Consider the following 20,834-nt stretch of genomic DNA (forward strand, 5'->3'; position numbering starts at 1 on the left):
GAACAACAAACAACGTCAGAAGCGTCTTACCTGGGCTAAAGAAAAACAGACCTGGTCTGTTGCTCAGTGGTCCAAAGTCCTCTTTTCTGATGAGAGCAACGTTTGCATCTCATTTGGAAACCAAGGATCCAGAGTATGGAGGAAGAATGGAGAGGCACGCACTGCAAGATGCATGAAATCCAGTGTGAAGTTTGCACAGTCTGTGTTGATTTGGGGAGCCATGTCATCTGCTGGTGTTGGTCCACTGTGCTTCATTAAGTCCAGGGTCAACGTAGCCGTCTACCAGAAGATTTTGGGGCACTTCATGCTTCCTTCCGCAGACTAGCTTTATGGGGATGCTGACTTCATTTTCCAGCAGGACTTGGCACCTGACCACACTGCCAAAAGCACCAAAACCTAGTTCAATGACCATGGGATTACTGTGCTTGATTGGCCAGCAAACTCGCCTGAGCTGAACCCCATAGAGAATCTATGGGGCATTGCCAAGAGAAAGATGAGAGATATGAGACTGAACAATGCAGAAGAGCTGAAGGCCGCTATTGAAGCCATGGCTGTAGCATGTGTACACCCTTAGTCACTGCCTCTGTTGCTAAAAGGGGTAGCAGCTGATGGGTGGTAAAAGCACAGCTCAACCATGGGGTTTTTACCCCCCCCCCTCTCATGTGTGAATGAGCTCTCAGGCCGTGTGAATTAATGGATTGTTTATGTGGCCGGACCCACCTGTTATTCCAGTATGAACACAGCCGCAGGTCAAAATTTGACATGTGCAAATGTGGGCAAGTGGCTCTGAATGCACAATTTCTTTGTTTGGATGCCATACATCTGCATCCCTGTCAAATTTGGACCTGCGGCTGTGTTTTTATAGCTTGTGTGACCCGTAGCATAAAATAGGCTGGCTGCACACAGCTCCAGGCGGCTCTAATCACATAAACACATCGCTGATTCACACTGTACAGGTCACAGCATCCATGTGAATGAGTCCCAGTACTCACACAGAGTTTTATCAGGAATTTTGATGTGTTTGTGTCCACTAATACGGATTTTTATTATTTTCAGTGATGGCAGTATGGGGCCCCATGATTTCTAACAGCCATGGGTGTTTCCCATGAAGCATGGTGGTGGCAGCATAAATTTGTGAGGATGCTTTTTGTTTGCAGGTCTGAGAAGACTTGTGAGGTTAGAATGAATGCAACAAAATAGAGAACAATCCTGGTGAGAAACCTAATGTAGTCTGCAAAGGCAGAGGGAGCCTAAGGAGAAGATCTGTTTTACAGCAAGACAGTGACTCCAATCCTATAGACATCACTATTCACAGATGGATAGTGTATTCAGGTGGCTCCATTGCCTTACAGGGTCCTAGGAAGACACCCGTATGTCCCAGATGAAAGACTTCAAACCGATGCTATGAAGCTACATATGCCAACAAGCACAGGCAGCCAGGTAGGAATGGATGGGATGCTCATGCGCAGTGGCAGTGGAACTATGGAACATGTAGTCCCTCTGAGGAGAAAAAGGGGGACTTTCTATGTACTGGTGAGTACAGGAACCCAGAGGCTGCAGTGGTAAAGAAATGTTTCTAGATGTTTCTAAAAGACAGAATTTATTTTCCTCTGCTCACTTGATTTATATAAATGTAATAAAGGAAACAACTGCAAGACTTTAGTACTACTGTAAATCGTACTACTTAAAAACAAAAATGTCAATGTACTGAGATGGCCAAGGACACTGCAGATCTCAATCAAATAAATCATTTTTGTCAGGACTTGATCCCTATGTAGCCTGACAAAGCTGGAGCAGTTTTGAAATTGGGAAAATGTACAGAGCACAAATATGCAAACCTGGCATACAATTACAAGACATTCACAGAAGCTCAGGTCTCTAATTGCTTCCAAAGGTGATTCTACTAAATAGCAACGTAAGGGGTGTGTATACCTATGCTGTCAGCTATTATGTGGTTTTCACTGTGAGTAGTTTAACCACTTGCCCTCCAGATGATTTACCCCCCTTCCTGACTAGGCCATTTTTTGAAATATAGCACTACATTAATTTAACTGACAATTATGCGGTCATGCAAAATGAAATATTTTTATTTTTTGCACTATAAACAATGCTATTAAACATGTCCGGTAAAAAAAAATTAAAAAATCTAATTTCGTCATAAACTTACGCTAAAATGTATTCTACTACATGTCTTTGCTAAAAAAAAATCCCAATACCTGTAAATTAATTGGTTTATGTGAAAGTTATATAGTTTACAAATGGCAATATATATACTGGAATTTTTATTTTTATTTTTTTTATTTTGCGAATGGCAGCAATCAGCAATTTATATCGGGACTGCGGTACTGCAGCGGGCATTCTGACACTGGGTGGGTACTGACTAACTGCCACTGACATCCCCAGTGACACTAATACAGTGATCAGTGCTAATAAAAAGCACTGACACTGTACTAATGACACTGGGCAGGAAGGGATTAACATCTGGGGCGATCAAAGGGTTAACTGTGTGCTGTCTGCTGTATCACATTATGTGCTGTGTGTGTTTTACTACAGAGACATGCTGCTTTGTATGTCTCTGCTGTGCTTAAATCATGCTTCTCTAGAAGTGGAACCTCACTGAGCTATCAAAAAGTAAAGATCAGCAACTACAAGTGCAACAAAACATACTAACTAGCTCACAAAATCCAGCACTGTCTTTCTCACACCCAAAGTCTTTGCAGCTTTTTTTTCTTGTGCTGCCATCTTAAGTCATTTAGCTGTTCTCCCTACCACGTGCATGCGTAAAATTGGGATGTGTATCCCAGGGGCTACATCATCTTCAGCTAGGATAAATAATGAGGAACAAGTGCTTGCAGATGATGTGATTGTATTACAGGTATGGTGGAGAATTGTAATGATGCTTCATTGATGTGTGAAGGTCGACTTCAAAATTACATTGTTTTGCAGTATATTAAAAAAAACACATTACAAATTTACTTTTAAAATACATTACAAAAAAGTATAAATAATGTTCTGTGACAACAAAAAACATGGAAACTTTTAAGGGGGTGAATACATTTTGCTGGCACTTACTATACAACCTAAAACCTAAATGTATTTTATTGGGATTTTATGTGACAGACCAACACAAAGTGGCACATAATTGTGACGTGGAAGGAAAATGATAAATGGTTTTCAACATTTTTTACAAATAAATATCTGAAGAGTGTGGCATGCATTTGTATTCAGCCCCCTTTACTCTGATACCCCTAACTAAAATCTAGTGGAACCAATTGTCTTCAGAAGTCACCTAATTAGTAAATAGAGTCCACCTGTGTGTAATGTAATCTCAGTATAAATACAGCTGTTCTGTGAAGCCCTCAGAGGTTTGTTAGAGAACTTTAATGAACAAACAGCATCATGAAGGCCAAGAACACACCAGACAGGTCAGGGATAAAATTGTGGGGAAGTTTAAAGCAGCTTTGAACATCTCATAGAGCACTGTTCAATCCATCATCTGAAAATGGAGAGTATGGCACAACTGCAAACCTACCAAGACATGGCCGTCCACCTAAACTGACAGGCCGGGCTAGGAGAGCATTAATCAGAGAAGCAGCCAACAGGCCCATGGTAACTCTGGAGGAGCTGCAGAGATCCACAGCTTAGGTGGGAGAATCTGTCCACAGGACAACTATAAGTAGTGCACTCCACAAATCTGACCTTTATGGAAGATTGGCAAGAAGAAAGCCATTGTTGAAAGAAAGCCATAAGCAGTCCTGTTTGTGAGAAGCCATGTGGGGGACACAGCAAACATGTGGAAGCAGGTGCTCTGGTCAGATGAGACCAAAATTGAACTTTGTGGCCTAAAAACTAACACTGCACATCACCCTGAACACACCATCCCCACCGTGAAACATGGTGGTGGCAGTATCATGTTGAGGGGATGCCCTCAGCAGGGACAGGGAGTTAATGGGAAGATGGATGGAGCCAAATACAGGGCAATCTTAGAAGAAAACCTGTTACAGTCTGCAAAAGACTTGAGACTGAGGTGGTGGTTCACCTTCCAGCAGGACAACGACCCTAAACATACAGCCAGAGCTACAATGGAGTGGTTTAGATCAAAAAATATTCAGGTGTTAGACTGGCCCAGTCAAAGTTTAGACTTTCATCCAATTGAGAATCTGTGCCAAGACTTGAAAATTGCTGTTCACAGATGTTCTCCATCTAATCTGACAGCTTGAGTTATTTTGCAAAGAAGAATGGGTAAAAATGTCACTCTCTAGATGTGCAAAGCTGGTAGAGACATCCCCAAAAAGACTTGCAGCTGTAATTGCAGTGAAAGGTGGTTCTACAAAGTATTGATTCAAGGGGGCTGAATACAAATACACTTTTCACATATTTATTTGTAAAAAATTTTGAAAACCATTTCTCATTTTCCTTCCACTTCACAATTATGTGCCACTTTGTGTTGGTCTATCGCATAAAATCCCAATAAAATACAATTACGTCTTTGGTTGTAACATGACAAAATGTGGAAATTTCAAGGGGTATGAATACTTTTTCAAGGCACTGTATATAAATAATATATATATACACACACACAGTGTATATGAAAATAAATTGTGTTGTGTGAATTCAATACACTCTGAAGGAGGATACTAAGCAACATTTTCCTATTGCCTGTTATATATATTTTTAGAACTTCTCGGTTACTTTATAAACATCTGACTACAGGACATCCATTGTCACCTAATGTATTGATGACACAAACATTTCACCCACTATAAGTCTAGTGAAACTCTACACTCACACTTGCACAAATACCCAAACAATGCATGGCCACACACATCACTCACTGTAGTAACTTAGAATGACGTCTAAGGCTGAGCCCACACACCATCCCTACACAAAACCATCACTAACCACACATCTGTTTCTCCTATAACAAATCAAATCAGACTCGTTATCGCTCGGGAAGAGTCCAGGTCACTAACAGTATTGTCTTTTTGAGAATATTGTTGTTGTATGTGATCTGTTCATCCCCAGTTGCATAATGTAGCAAAAAAACTTCTACCAATACAAATACATTCAACAAAATTTGTATTTGTCTGACTGATAATATAATTAAGTTGTGAATACATTCAGAGCACAGTTGTGGATTTTGGTTGGTGTTAACGACACTCTTCCTCTTGCCCCTGCTCTGAACCTGTGTCAAGCAACCTATACTGAGAAAGTATACAGTGCTCACCATAAATGAGTACACCCCAACAGACTTGTCAGAAAAACTTTACTTTACTTTCAGAATCAACATTTTCTGTGGGACACTATATTCCCGAGTGTAGCTCGGGGTAAAGTTTCAGTACCAAAAGCGGTAACCCCAAGCTACACTCGGGCTTACCATGTGGCTTTGCACAGGGATTCCCTACAGCGCTTACCTTGTCCTTCGCTTCTGCGATGCGTCCCCTGCTGCTTCCCCGGCCATCTCCTCCGGGCGATGCCGGCATCTGGCTTCCGTGTTCCGGTCCCTGTGACGTCAGGACGTACGGGCGCCGGAAACGGCGGCAAATTTGAAAATGTTAAAAAAATGACATTTTTTTTAAAACGATTATTTCATAGCAAAACATTCCTGTATCAAAGCATTTCACATACATTTTGTCCCTACTGCTTTGTCCTGTGCCCTGCCTGCATTTTGACTGTTCTTTCTGCCTGGAAACTTAGAAAAGTCCAAAAAGCGTCCCTTTAGGTCAAAATCGGTTTTAGACCGGCTAGAGAACAGCAATAGTAAATCAGAACTACTTGCAGAATTGAGTGATAATAATTCATGGGGGAAATTCGTCATCAGACACTGAAAACGATTTTGCGACTTTGCTCAGTGATGTGTGAACTTGGCGCTATATTTCAAATTTCAGTGTTTTTGGTTTGATTATATTATTGAATTTAATTTATTATTATTATATTATTATTTTTTATGAGTATTTAATAAATTATAATTTATGATTTTGTGTTTCAAGTTTTATCATATCCGGAATGTTTACTAGACTCTTGTTCGGACAGCTTTCAGGGAGTTATTCCTAAATTACAGGCCTACAATAAAAAAAATACATATTTCCAAGCAAAAAAATGCATGGAAAAGTGTTAAAAAAATTTAACAAAGATGGAACTGCAACCAGCTCACAGAGACGTCAAGGCTGTCCACGGAAGTTAACACCTCAACAGGAGCATTTCCTGATGAGAAGGGTTGAAGAACATCGCCATGCAAGTTCACTGAAGTTAGCTAAAGAAGCAGAAAGCCAAACTGGGGTGATTGTATCCCATGACACAATATGGCGTAGACTGCAGAAGAATGGTATGCATGGGTTTCGTCCATGAAGGAAGCCCCTCCTAAAACCCATGCACAAAAAGGCTTGCCTAGAATTTGCCAGGGCCCATGCTGAAAAAGAAGACTACTGGGACTCTGTACTCTGGAGTGATGAGACCAAGATAAATGTTTTTGGAACTGATGGCTTCAAAACTGTATGGTGTTGCAAAGGTGAGGACTACAAAGAAAAATGCATGGTGCCTACAGTGATACATGGTGGCTGTGTCCTTCTGTGGGCCTGCATACGTGCTGGTGTCAGGGAGCTGCATTTCATTGATGTTATCATGAATTCACAGATGTACTGCTCTATATTGAAAGAGAAGGTGCTACCATCACTCCGTGCTATTGGTGATTATGCACTTTTCCAACATGAAAATGTTCCAAAATGAAAATGTTCCAAAACACATATCTAAGGTCACTGTTGCATTTCTGAAGAAGAACAGAGTGAAAGTGATTCAGTGGCCAAGTATGTCTCCTGATCTGAACCCAATTGAACACCTATGGGGAATTCCGAAGAGACAAACTGAGCATCATTCTCCATCCAGCATCCAGGCTCTAATAGAGGTCATTCTTGAAGAATGGAAAAAAATAGGTGTTGCAGTATGTTGCCAACTTGTTCATTCCATGCCTAGAAGACTTGGTGCTATCCTTACAAATCATGGAGGTCATACAAAATACTAGATGGAGTAGTTTTTCTGGGGTGTATTCATTTTTGCATCAACTAATTTGAGTAAAACTGAAGATTTTGAAATCTAAGTTACCGTATTTTTCGCTCCATAAGATGCACCTGACCATAAGACGCACCTAGGTTTTAGAGGTGAAAAACAAGAAAAAAAAATATTCTGAACCAATGGACTGCAGACACAGTACAGGAGATGACCAGAGACTGCGGACACAGTACAGGAGATGACCAGAGACTGCGGACACAGTACAGGAGATGACCAGAGACTGCGGACACAGTACAGGAGATGACCAGAGACTGCGGACACAGTACAGGAGATGACCAGAGACTGCGGACACAGTGCAGGAGATGACCAGAGACTGCGGACACAGTGCAGGAGATGACCAGAGACTGCGGACACAGTACAGGAGATGACCAGAGACTGCGGACACAGTGCAGGAGATGACCAGAGACTGCAGACAGTGCAGGGAATGACCAGAGACTGCAGACAGTGCAGGGAATGACCAGAGACTGCAGACAGTGCAGGGAATGACCAGAGACTGCAGACAGTGCAGGGAATGACCAGAGACTGCAGACAGTGCAGGGAATGACCAGAGACTGCAGACAGTGCAGGGAATGACCAGAGACTGCAGATAGTGAAGGGAATTACCAGAGACTGCTGACCTTTGGGGAGGGAGGGGGAGCGGGTACCTGAATTTGACAGGTACCCGCTCCCACTTCCGCGGAGTTGTCCTTCCCTCTTCTTCCCGGGCCGGCTTCTGTGACAGCCGGGTGCCCACTGCGCATGTGCGAGAAGCGCTGCGCTTTGTGAATGGCCCGGCGCCTTCTGGGACCTGCCATGTGTCCCAGAAGACACCGGATCATTCACAAAGCGCAGCACATGCGCAGTGGGCACCCGGCTGTCACAGAAGCCGGGAAGACTGTGCAGCGCTGGAGCGAGGAACAGGTAAGGCCCTGCAGGAGACAACAGCTGAGCGGCCGGCCCGGTATTCTGACATGGTGGCCGCAAAAATACCGGACTGCCGCTTTATATTCGCTCCATAAGACGCACTGACATTTTCCCTTCTTTTTTGGGGGGAAAAAAGTGCGTCTTATGGAGCGAAAAATACGGTATATTATCAACCTTACTTTCATGTAATGAGCTAAACAAATGTTCTATAAAACTCAGTGTTCTAAAAATTTGGGAAATTGTTCTTGTGTTCATTGAGATATTGATTAAAATCTTACTTTTCAAAAAGGGTGTACTCTTCTATGCTGAGCAACGTAAATACAGATACACATACATACAAGGGTTCAGACAAAAAAAGAAAATGGAAACACTACTTCTTCACAGGAGTAGGAGGGTTCCAGGACAGTATAAAGATCCCGTCAGACATTAAAACAATGTGAAAATGTTGTAAACCTCGCGTCAAAAACCCAGGGCCAGATTTACCATTAAACACAATAGACATGTGCCTAAAGGTAGTAATCATCATCATCACCATCATTATCATCATCAGGAATGGTCATGTCATATATAGGGCAGCACAGTGGCTAATTGGTTAGCACTTCCACCTGGCAGTACTAGAGTCGCTGGTTTGAATCCCAGCCCCGACACCACCTGCCTGGAGTTTGCATGTTCTCCCTGTGACTGCGTTGGTTTCCTCCGGGTACTTTGGTTTCCTCCCACACTCCAAAGACATGCTGGTAGGTTAATTGGCCCCTGTCTAAATTGGCCCTAGTATGTATATGTATGAATGTGAGCTAGGGAGCTTAGATTGTAAAGCCCTTGAGGGTTAGGGACTGATGTGAATATACAATATATATATGTAAAGCGCTGCATAAAGTGATGGTGCTATATAAGTACCTGAAATAAATAAACCCAGACACCTTATCACAATGCTTTAAGCCAAGTAAGAACCATGAAAACTGGGAAAAAGAAGAGAGTTACTTACGGCAACAAATGTTGTGTACCTACCAGGGGTGGACTGACAACTCATGGGGCCCCTGGGCAATAGGGGATTATGGGGCCCCTGTGTCCTCACTCAAACCACACCCAAAAAAGCCTATGAAAGGTGCAAGGGGCAGCTCATGGGGCCCCCTACTGACCCTGGGCCCACAGGCAGTGCCTGAGTGCCCAAATGGTTAGTCCACCCCTGGTACCTACATACTCAAGTGATTTCAATTCAGCCATGTAAATCTACATCTTGAAACAATCTTCCTTATTCAGTTGAGTCTTTAACCTGAGCAAAAGCCTAATTCAAGCCAGTTAGCAATTCACTAGAAAAATCTTGAAATGCATTTTAATGTACAATCTACATTGCACCTGAATCTGTCCTGAAATCAGCCTCTTGTAATATCATGTGCAGCAGCACACATACTGGGAGAGGAAACAACAGCATTTCTGAATCAATCAGGGCTGGCCCACACCTTCATATTCCTATTGGTCAGTGAGTCAGCCTTTTAAAGTGATAAAAGAATGTGTTCCCAACTGTCCTTTTTTTGGAGATTGTCCCTCTTTTGTGACCAAATCCCTCTGTTCCTCGTGTTGTATGTCTTTTTTGCCTGATATGTATGTACTTGTACAGGAACAATTGAGTACTGTCCGTGATACTTTTTTTATTTGCACTAACATACAATTTTGAGGACAAGCTTTTGGGGAATGTCCCCTTTTCAGGTCTAAGCAGTACTGAAACAAAGATTTAGCAGAATGTTGGAAGAGATGTAGGGGATGGGAAAAAAAAACAAAAAAACAGATAAGATACAGCTAAAGCAAAGTCGAGGGGGGGGAGACAACACTAGCAGAGGCAGAAAATGTACCTGTACTAAATGTATTATTTTTCTGCCCAAACTGTTATGCCGCACTAAACTTGTGTGGTTTAGCCATCTTTTTCTGCATATCAGATCATTGTGGTTCATGTACCTGGCAGGATCGTGTCCTTTTCCTATATAATGTGTGCTAAAAGATATCTCTCTCTGGTATAGCTAGAGGGATCATAAAGTGATGAATCAATTTAAATGGGTTTCTGGAAAAAGAAAGGTGCCTTTAAGAATCTGACCATGTGGTATTAGGTTTATAGCATTTTTCTTCCAGCAAGTTGTATGTATTGATGTTTTTGTGTCTTCAGTAATGTTGGAAAACATCCTGTATTTTCATTGTTATTACTTTGTTGTGACCACTATACTTTGTTTACTAAAAATGTATATACATTATAACAAGGATTTACCACTGTCCATCTACTGAACTTTAGACAAACAGCTAAATTGATGAAATACATATAAGGGAGCTGTTTTCTCTGACAAAAGATTTGCATTTCTGCCCATCAAGACCTGAGATTTATACAACCACATTGCACAGCTTTGACCTATTGGGCTCGTTCACAAGAGTAGTGCCCTCTGAAGAGCAATCCACAGTGGCACAGCAATCCAATGCCTTTTCAGAGGGCATTTGACAGGTGGTGAAGAAGACATATGTCCCCTCCGCACTTCCTGATTTAACCCTATAAATGCCATACTACTGCACCACAATCGCATGCATTGCACGCAGTTGCAGCACAGCCCCATAAACCCACAATAGTTGCATTCAGTGGCAGCAAGAGCTGCCAAAAACAACATGCTGTTTAACTTTTGCTGCAGCCATGAGTGGCTGCATTTCAGTATTCAGGCTTGAGGTTGGGGGCAGTAAAACCGTGGCTCAACCATCTGGTTTTATTGCCCCATGGCTGCACATGTGAACAATGATTATCACCTATTGTGAAAGGAGAAGCAGTGGACTATTAAGCCCATCTCTCTCAACCTGCTCTCTTCTCCGATCAGCATGTTTATTTCCCTGCAGACAATTGATTGGCTCCCTGTACTGCTCTTCCCTTCCCCAATTTTGTACATGGACTGCAAGAGGCTGATACAAAGTCAAATTCAGCTGCCTTCACTCTTTACGTAAAAAAAGGATGTATAAATGATTACAGAGCTGCATTCATTTTTGTCTTTTATACCTGTCTGGAGTTGAGCTTTAAAGCTGAATTTCAGTTATGGTTTTAATTGCATAGCTACATTGGTCTGGGTTGAACCAATGCAAATATACATATTCCATATCTGTGGGACTTCTGTGGAAGCACAGAATCACTGTAGTAGGTTGTGCTACTACACTGATTGCTGCGGTCCTCTGGGTCCTGGGCCACGGCTGTCATTTACAGTATTTTTTCAATGAATACAATATGTTCTCTGATTAAACCAGATGGAGATTTTGAAGTTACTCCCTCAACTCTCCACCTCTTCCAATCAGAGAAGATGTTATATTAATTGAAAAAAAATACAAAGGCATTCTATAAAGCAACTCAGTGAATGACTCCCTATGCAGCCTCTTGGTACAGGACCCGGAGGACAGCAATGATTACTGTAGTAGCACCAACTACAACAGTGATTCTCTGTTTCCACAGCAGTCCCACAGCTCTGCAATATGTCCATGCAATAAAAAACCTTATCTAGAGTTCAGCTTTAATTAACATGAGATATGAAAGAGATTAAACTGAGTACTTTTTCTAGGTAAAAAGTAAGAGGTAAAATAAATAAAGACTACAGAAAGAGATAGGGGCATAATGGGTGCACCATACTATCCCATTTACTATACCCTATCTCCAAAGTGTGGCCCGGGAGCCATATTTGGCCCTTTGCTTGCTTGTATCCAGCCCTTGGGGCATTAGTCCCCCCACTGACAGTAACAGTGGGGCATTGTCCTGTCACTGACAACGGGACACTATTCCTCCTACTGACACCAACAATGGGGCACTATTCCTTACACTGGCAGCTACAATGGGGCTCTATTCCTCCCACTGACACCAACAATGGGGCACTATTCCTCCAACTGACACCCACGATGTGGCACTATTTCCCTCACTGACACCAACAATGGGACACTATTCCTCTCACTAACACCAATGATGGAGCATTATTCCTTCTACTGACACCAATGATGGTGCACTGTTCTTCCCCCTAATACCAAAGATGGGGCATTATTTCTCCCAGTGACACCAACAATGGGACACTATTCCTCCCACTAAAACCAATTGTGGGGCACTATGCTTTCCCCTATTACAAAAGATGGGGCACCATTCTTTCCCTTAACACCAAAGATGGGACACTATTCCTCCCACTGACACCAACAATGGGGCACTATTTACTCCTATTTACTATTTCCAAGTACCAAAATGGGGACACTATTTACTCCCACTGATGCCAGGACATTTTCTACTCCTGCTGGTTACATTCCAGCCCCCCTAAAGCCTGAAGGACAGTAAACTGGCCCTTTGTTTAGAAAGTTTGGAGACCCCTGCCCTATCTAATAGATTTAGACTCATGGTTCAAAGATGTATATGCACCTCTACTACATCCCTGTAATTAGACTACAGAAAGAGATAGGGGCATGATGGGAGCACCATACTACCCTATTTACTATACTCTATCTCTTAGAGGTGTCGAAACTATGTTTCTCCAGATGTTGAAGTACTTTAACTCCCATCATGCCTCTGCCTCTGGGAGCCTTGCCTTTGGCTGTCAGAGTCTTGCAAGGCCTCATGGGACTTGCAGTTCCTCAATACCTGGATGGCCATAGTTTGTAGACCCCTGAACTAGACTATTGGTTCAAAGGTATATTTTCACCTCTACTACATCTCTGTAAAAGACTTGTAAGTCTTAAAACAGAAATAAAGTCTGCTATACATTTTTTTTAAATGACCCCCCAGGAGAATTATGTCATAATGTGCTAGTTTCACATATTAGCACATTATGACAGAATTATCTCTCAAACAAAGCCCTCCAGTGCTGCGATGCCAGTGCTCCAGCTGTTCCCCGACTCTTCCATCGTCTCCCGGTCTTCCTTTCAGGTTCACTCTGTTTGGCAGCTTGAATGGCTAGGTCACTCCCAAGCATGTGCACGGGAGTCACTTCATCATGGCACAGTGCGAGTGCTGTAAACTTACTTTGATCTGCACATGCATAGCTCAGTGTACACTACCTATGACAAGCAGGGAGAAGCATTTATGACAGAAGAGACAATAAGGGTCTCTTCTATCATAAAAAGCCCTACTTGTCAGTGGTTTAAATTTTTTGTCTTTAACCCCTTGACACCGAGTACACACAAATATACGGCCTCTTGGCATCTGGGCATTGACGCCGAGCGGCTGCATATTTGAGTGCATTAGAAAATACATATGTGCTGAGAGCGCATGCCCTGCACACTCCCATCACATATGTCCTTGACTCACGGAAAGCTCCCGATCTCCCCTTGTGATCAAGACAATTTCCGATCATGTGGCCGCCGTGATGGCGAATCACGGCGGTCACTTGACCCTAAAACTTTGCCCGCCTCCCGGCTTCTGAAACTCTTAAAGGGCCGGTTAATTGCACTTGAAGCTTACCCCTTGTTACAATCTGATTGCACAAGCTTCTTTATATCTCTTCAGGGCTTGCCTAATTACACACATTTTGATTGGTTAGATACCCATATTACATCATTTTGGCAAATCTAAAGTTTATTGTACAAATATTGCATGGCCAGACTGAAACATGTATGTGACACTATGGTTTTCCTTTACATGACCACTGGATCATTCCTAGCCTTCATCCATAAAAACTCCTCTGCGTGTGCACCAGTTTGGTGTGGTCCAGCAGTATTCATTGTCAGAGCTCTAAGTTTGCATAGAACTACTGGCCCTGCATGAGCTATAAATACTTTACTTTTCATTTAAATTATTGTGCTCATCAGATAGTGTTGATGCCATCCCTGCATGGCTGATGGGTCATTTCCCCATCCTCAGATGTTTATTTATTACAGGTACTTGTATAGTGCTGTCAATTTACGCAGTGCTTTACATATATATTGTACATTCACATCAGTCCCTAACCCTCAAGGGGCATACAACCTAAAGTCCCTAACTCACATTCATACACATTTTTTTTTTAAGTCCGCGAACGTGCGAAAAACGAAAAACCCGTAAGAGTTCACAAAAAACGTGCGAGTGCAAAACACCACACAAAAAAGTGCACTTGGGGTGTGCATTGTCCTTCCCCCGAAGGGGATGGACCTCTACCCTGATCCCCCGGGGCACAAAGCTCCTGACAGGGACAAGGTTCCCATGTGGTCCGCCTAGCCAAAAGGCCTGGCAGACCCCGTTCCTTGTGGCCAGCCAAAGCCAACCACCAAGTACTTGGTAAGGGGGCTCTCCCAAAGAGAAAAACCCCCTAGGGACAGGGGAGGAAGGAACCAAAATGCCACACATCCTCCCCCTAGACTTCAGGGTAGGCCCGAGGACCCACACCCTACCATCCTGTGAGAAAGAAAACACACACAAAAGTAAAAGTATATAAATCATAAGATGCAGCGCTACAGAGCCAAAATGTTAAAATAGAAGCGAATAAATGCATCAAATAAATAAATCAATACTAGATGACTGGACAGATGCAACAGTTCATAGAATAAGGTGACTTTTAGTGCTCTCCTCTATTTCATATCCTCCTGATGCTCAGGCGTTGTGCAAAATAGTGCTGAAGAAATGCACACTCACCAGAACGCACAGGAAAATGAGCGTTTGTCAGTATAGATTCCCCTTAGAATCATCAGCTGGTCAGGATGTGGTAGTATGATAGCCTCCTTCCAGAGCTCCTGAATATTCCTGTGCAGTCCCTTGATAGGTGGCCTGTGGACTTCTCCTTAAGGCTTACATGCGTTTCTTACCCGGCAGAGAGATGAGTGACTGAAATGGATACTCCCCAAGGGAGTCAAAACAAAAACGTATCCATAGTGTAGTAATTAAAAGAGGATTTATTTGAACAACAAATGTCCGTGATACACAGCAGTGTATATGAAAATGTGGACTGACCGTCCAATGGTAAAGATGGCTGCCGGAGCTCCACGTGACGTCACGCCGCTGGAGCATCGTGGAGCTCCGGCGGCCATCTTTACCATTGGACGGTCAGTCCACATTTTCATATACACTGCTGTGTATCACGGACATTTGTTGTTCAAATAAATCCTCTTTTAATTACTACACTATGGATACGTTTTTGTTTTGACTCCCTTGGGGAGTATCCATTTCAGTCACTCATCTCTCTGCCGGGTAAGAAACGCATGTAAGCCTTAAGGAGAAGTCCACAGGCCACCTATCAAGGGACTGCACAGGAATATTCAGGAGCTCTGGAAGGAGGCTATCATACTACCACATCCTGACCAGCTGATGATTCTAAGGGGAATCTATACTGACAAACGCTCATTTTCCTGTGCGTTTTGGTGAGTGTGCATTTCTTCAGCACTATTTTGCACAACGCCTGAGCATCAGGAGGATATGAAATAGAGGAGAGCACTAAAAGTCACCTTATTCTATGAACTGTTGCATCTGTCCAGTCATCTAGTATTGATTTATTTATTTGATGCATTTATTCGCTTCTATTTTAACATTTTGGCTCTGTAGCGCTGCATCTTATGATTTATATTGTTTTTAGGGTGTATGGTACCTAATGTTCAGCTGCTATTTTATAGATGCGCTCGTACATACATTTTCTTTTCACAAAAGTAAAAGTGACAAACGTGGGAGAGAAAATAAATTAAATAAATAAGTGGCCGTGCAATCGTGTACTGGCCAGGCCCTGAGGCCCATAGCAAAAATTGCCCAGGACTTAGCCAAAAGGCCTAGCCCTAAAAGGTGCAGTGCAGGAAAAGTGTTGAAACAGTGACCATGTGCCTTTTCACACGTTGGGGTCCCACACCCAAGTGTTACTAAGAGCACCCCTGAGGCGACCACTCTCAGGGGGCACTGGTTTGCAGATTTTCTGCCTCCCCGACCCCTGGCCAGACAAGGTAGATCCGTTCAAATCAGGAGGAACTGGGCCCCTCTGGTTTTCCAGGGGGAATTACTCCCGGGCCCCAGCAGCCTGTGGGCGCCTCGGTTTCTGTTCCAGCCTGTACTAACCATCAGGGCCCCCATCCTAAAAGCAGGGGTACTATACAACCAATCATCCCCGCAAGCAGGAATCATGGTGGAGAACCCCTACTGGACACTGATAAGAACAGATACTACACTTGATCTTAGCCAAAAGGCCAACACATTCATATACATACTAGGGCCAATTTAGACAGGATCCAATTAACCTACCTGTATGTTTTTGCAGTATGAAAGGAAACTGGAGTACCCAGGGGAAACCCACGCAGTCACAGGGAGAATATGCAAACTCCAGGCAGGTGATGCCATTACTGGGATTTGAACCAATGATCCTAATACTGCCAGGTGGAAGTGCTAACCATTTAGCCACTGTGCTGCCTAGAAGTTATCCACCCCAGTTTCCATTGCACAGGAAAATTTAGAAAGTCATAAGGTCATGGTTTCATCTGTTTGTACTAAGCTACTGGTTTTTACAATGCAGGAAACATTCACCTCTTAAAAGGACATGCAGACAACATACATAAATTATTGCTGAAAAAGGGTCAACACTCCGACATAAATCCATGCTGAAGACTGGCAGGTTTCTAGTGCGGTGTTGTACAATGGAAATCAAGTAATAAGAAAACAGCAATAAACTTAGCTGCAGGCAGCTGTAACCTCTGGTGGTAGTTTGAGGTCATGAGGAAGATTTGTTTCGTAAATGACATTTGACTTTGTCAACAGCTACCGTAGCTGTTTGTTTGCATGGCAATTCAAACATTATTGCATATGGGAAAACAACAATCAAATGTACAGTATACTGAAAATAAAAAATTAATAAAAAAAAACCAAAAGGTATATTAAAAAAGACACGAAAAAAATGGGCACACTCGATGTACCACTCTGTCTATTTTCTAACGTCACTTTTCTGTTTCTAAAAACTAATTCTACAGTAAACTGAATGAGCTGTAGATTTGTAAAAATAATAATTATAAAAATATTATATATTCTACATTTATTCTACATGTTTCCAACCAACAGTCTCCAATTTACACTATAGACTGGTGAGTCTAAATGGCTATTTAAGTTTATGGATTACAACATCATGTTAAATTTATAACTTCCAACCAGAATAAAAAGCAATACTTTGAACATGGTAAGTGAAGGTGAATTGACCTATTTAAAGTCAGTTTCTGAAGCAAGTGTCTCCTTGGTGATGGGTACTTTCATAAAGATTATTAATTGCAGAGTCAAAATGAGTAGCTGATATTAAACAACGTTCCCCAGCCACTACCTATGTCCCTTGAACAATGAGTAGAAAGGGTTATTATTCTATTAAAATAATTAACCTTCATAATTTGAGAGGCAGATAGATAATTGGAGCTGACATGCTTTTATTCTTCTGTTCATGTTCAGCCCCATATGGAGATGACATTCGCCATCTTACATATTCAAACTCAGAAATTTTGAATAGAGACAACTGAATCCTTTAACGTGTATCTCTAGCCATAACAATTTATTCAGCTTTGAATAGAGTAAGCGGTGGTTAAAACCCGACAGTTTGTGTCCCATTGAATTGAAATACCTTCAGAAACACAACTGTTTCAATAACATGCTTCGATATCAATTAATAAATGAAAATAAAAGGTGATGATCCTTTTCACATTGTTTTGTGATCAGCAGAATTAGTGAAAGGCCAGCATGGATCTTGCAATAATTGGTTGACTAAGCTCCTTCTATCAGCTTCTCTGGAAATCCCATGATATTTTTGAATTCCTAAACTGTAACTAAAGGCAAAACATTTTTTTATTAGTTTTGGATAGTGGAGAGAGATTAGAATACCTGTTAGTTTTTTTATTGATGTCTGTGTCCCGTTATGCTCCCTATTTGTCCAATTTAACATTATAATTGAAAGTGAAAGAACAAGAAAATTCCAAATTTTGGGTTGACATTAGAACAGTAATACAATGCAATGCGGACACTAGTTCTGGTGATCCTGGTGATGACCTGTGATTCTCTCACTTTGGAGGGGTTTCTTCTCACTTACTGTTTTGGCTATGGGAGAGGAAGTGAAGGGAAATCTCCCCTACAGGACATCAATGGCAACAAAAACTGATATGGGTTATACCACTCCCTTATTCTATCCAAAATAAAAAAAAAGTGTTGCCTTTAGATACATTTTAACCCCTAGACGCCGAGCGCACGCTAGTATGCGGCCTCTCGGCGTCTGGGCCTTTGCGTGCCATTAGAAAATACATGTGCCATGCGCGCTCCCAGCACATATATCCGTGACTCAAGGAAAGGTCCCGATCTCCCCTTGCGATCAGAACCTTTTCCGATCATGTGATCGCCATGACGGCGAATCACGGTGGTCACATGACCCTAAAACACCGCCCGTCTCCTGGCTTCTGAAACTCTTAAAGGGTGGGAGGTGCCGGTGCAAAGGGGTTAATGTATAGGGCCAAGCTTCAACAGAAAAAGTATGATTAATTTCTTCAGTAATAGCTTGCTGACCAGATAGTGGACAGGCTCTAATGAGGCCTTGGAGGAGTGGAAAGTAAGATCTTTTTGTATTATTAGTACTTTCTCCTGGGCGACAACAGAAGTTTTATGGAGGATGATGTCACTGCTGAGCCAAGACAGTGCGAAGGGCTGAAAACACTAGAGATTTAGCACCAGGACTGTGGTGTTACTAGCCTGACACAGGAAATAAGGCCACAGTAGGAAGACTGGCAGGATCAACAAGTAAATACTTGAAAAAAAAGGAAACAATAACCACTTCCCGATAGCAGAACTAATTCTATAGGGAGGCAGGGCTGAGCAAAATCACATATATATATATATATATATATATAATTTTTTTTTTCCGGGTAAGGGGTGCGTGGGACATCCTATTCGTGCTGCCATTGGTGGCTTCAACTGTCGATCATCGAGTCCCGGCCAGAGATTCCCAGCACCTGGTGATCACCGAGGAACACTGACAGGAAAGAGGTCTGTATGTAAACAATACAGATCTCTCCCCTGTCAGCTCCAGCACGCTGCTTTGTATTGCTGTGCATAGCAAAGTAATACAAAGCAGCGTGCTTACACAGTAAAGCATGCACAGACAACACAGTAAAACAGCACACAGTTAACCCTTTGATCGCCCCAGATGTTAACCCCTTCCTGCCCAGTCTCATTACTACAGTGTCAGTGCTTTTTATTAACACTGATTACTGTATTAGTGTCAGTGGGGATGTCAGTGGCAGTAAGTCAGTCCCCCCCCCCCAGTGTCAGAATGCCCGCCGCAGTCCCATAGCCACTCTATAAGTCGCTGATCGCTGCCATTACTAGTTTAAAAACAAATTTTAAAAAATTCCAGTATATATACTGCCATTTGTAGACACTATAACTTTCACGTAAACCAATTAATTTACAGGTATTGGGTTTTTTTTTTAGCAAAGACATATAACAGAATACATTTTGGTCTAAGTTTATGACGAAATTAGATTTTTTTTTATTTTTTTACTGGATGTTTTATATCAAAAAGAAAAAAAAATATTGCTTTTTTTTCAAAATTGTCTTTTTTTGTTTATAGCACATTAATAAAAAATGCACAGGCGATCAAATACCACCGTAAGAAAGCTCTATTTGTGGGAAAAAGGACATAAATTTAAATTGGGTGCAGCGTTGCAAGACCGCGCAATTGTCAGTTAAAGTAACACAGTGCCGTATCGCAAAAAATGGCCTGGTCAGGAAGGTGGATAAATCCTCTGGAGGGCAAGTAGTTAAGGATATCAAATTTTGGAAAGTCAGAAGGAAAGAAAATTCTTTAAGGAAATTTTGTATTTAGCCTGTAGTTCCACTTTAAGTGTATATTGGAGGGAAGGTTGGGCAGTTATGGGTCAAGGGGAGATCATACATGGGCAACCAAAGGTATGGCAGTACAATGTGGCTTTCATCAATTTTGGCATGACTATCTAAAGAGAATTCTGCAAAATTATAATTTATATACACTAGCACAGCTATTCTTAACCAGGGCTTTGTGGAACCCTAGGGTGCATTCCAAGGTTGCTAGGGGTTTGGGGTTCCTTGAGCAGTGTATAGTAGAGTCATTTCTAAACTGGCCAGTAATGTTAGAGGACAGCACAATTTTCACGGTGTGCATTTTTTTCATTATATCATTATTCATTTAATTTCAAGATTATTTGTGAAAATTATTTTTTCATTTACAGGAAGTGGTATTAAAAAAAGTGGGTGTCAAATATTCTAGGTCCAACACATCTTTTATATTCTTATTTAAATCGTTTATTAAAGATAAGGAGCATAGCCTGGGGTTTTAATACTATAACTAAGATAGAGCAGTGTAAAACATTCCAGTAACAGGAAATTCTTATCAGAAATAATAGGCCTAAATGGAGCATGCCTAACTTCTATTTTATACATAGGGATAAGGGTGTGTATTTATGGGGAGTACTAGGTGGCAGGGGACAATGCAGTTTCCAGGAACTGTCCATCAATTAGCTTGAAGGGGGGAAAGTGTCTTGTCATCGGTCTGTGTGTTTGTATGAATGCAAATAGGACATAACACATAGCTCACATCTGCCTCTATCCCAGTCTGGAATGTGCTGGCTGATACCATGGTTTATCTGCCCCCCTTTTTAATGTGAGGAGGCTAGCTTATCCAAAAGCCCCTTTATTTGCCTTTCCAAGTCTGATCATCATAGTTCAAAGTCCATCATGGCTTAAATAAACATCATTGAGACCATAAAGCTTTAAAACGTAGAATTTGCTACAAACCAATGGCAATGGCAAACCTGAACCTCATCCCTAGTATACAGCCTAAAAATAGACAATAAACTGGAGTCAACACAAAACTTCATACAAGCTTTCTTGCTGATTAAGTAGAGGTGGTTAAATGAAGTTACATTTGTGCCTGCCAGATGTT

General features: G+C 41.9%; 1 pseudogene; it reads right to left on the reverse strand.

Moving 5' to 3' along the window:
- Window positions 1-15,981: 15,981 nt before the first annotated feature.
- Window positions 15,982-16,099, reverse strand: LOC149471192 (U2 spliceosomal RNA; annotated as a pseudogene).
- Between the last annotated feature and the right edge of the window lie 4,735 nt (window positions 16,100-20,834).

Source organism: Staurois parvus, unplaced genomic scaffold (assembly GCF_062004578.1).
Source record: "Staurois parvus isolate SC_StPar_1 unplaced genomic scaffold, SC_StPar_1.0 ptg000025l, whole genome shotgun sequence".
NCBI classification, from domain to species: Eukaryota; Metazoa; Chordata; class Amphibia; order Anura; family Ranidae; genus Staurois; species Staurois parvus.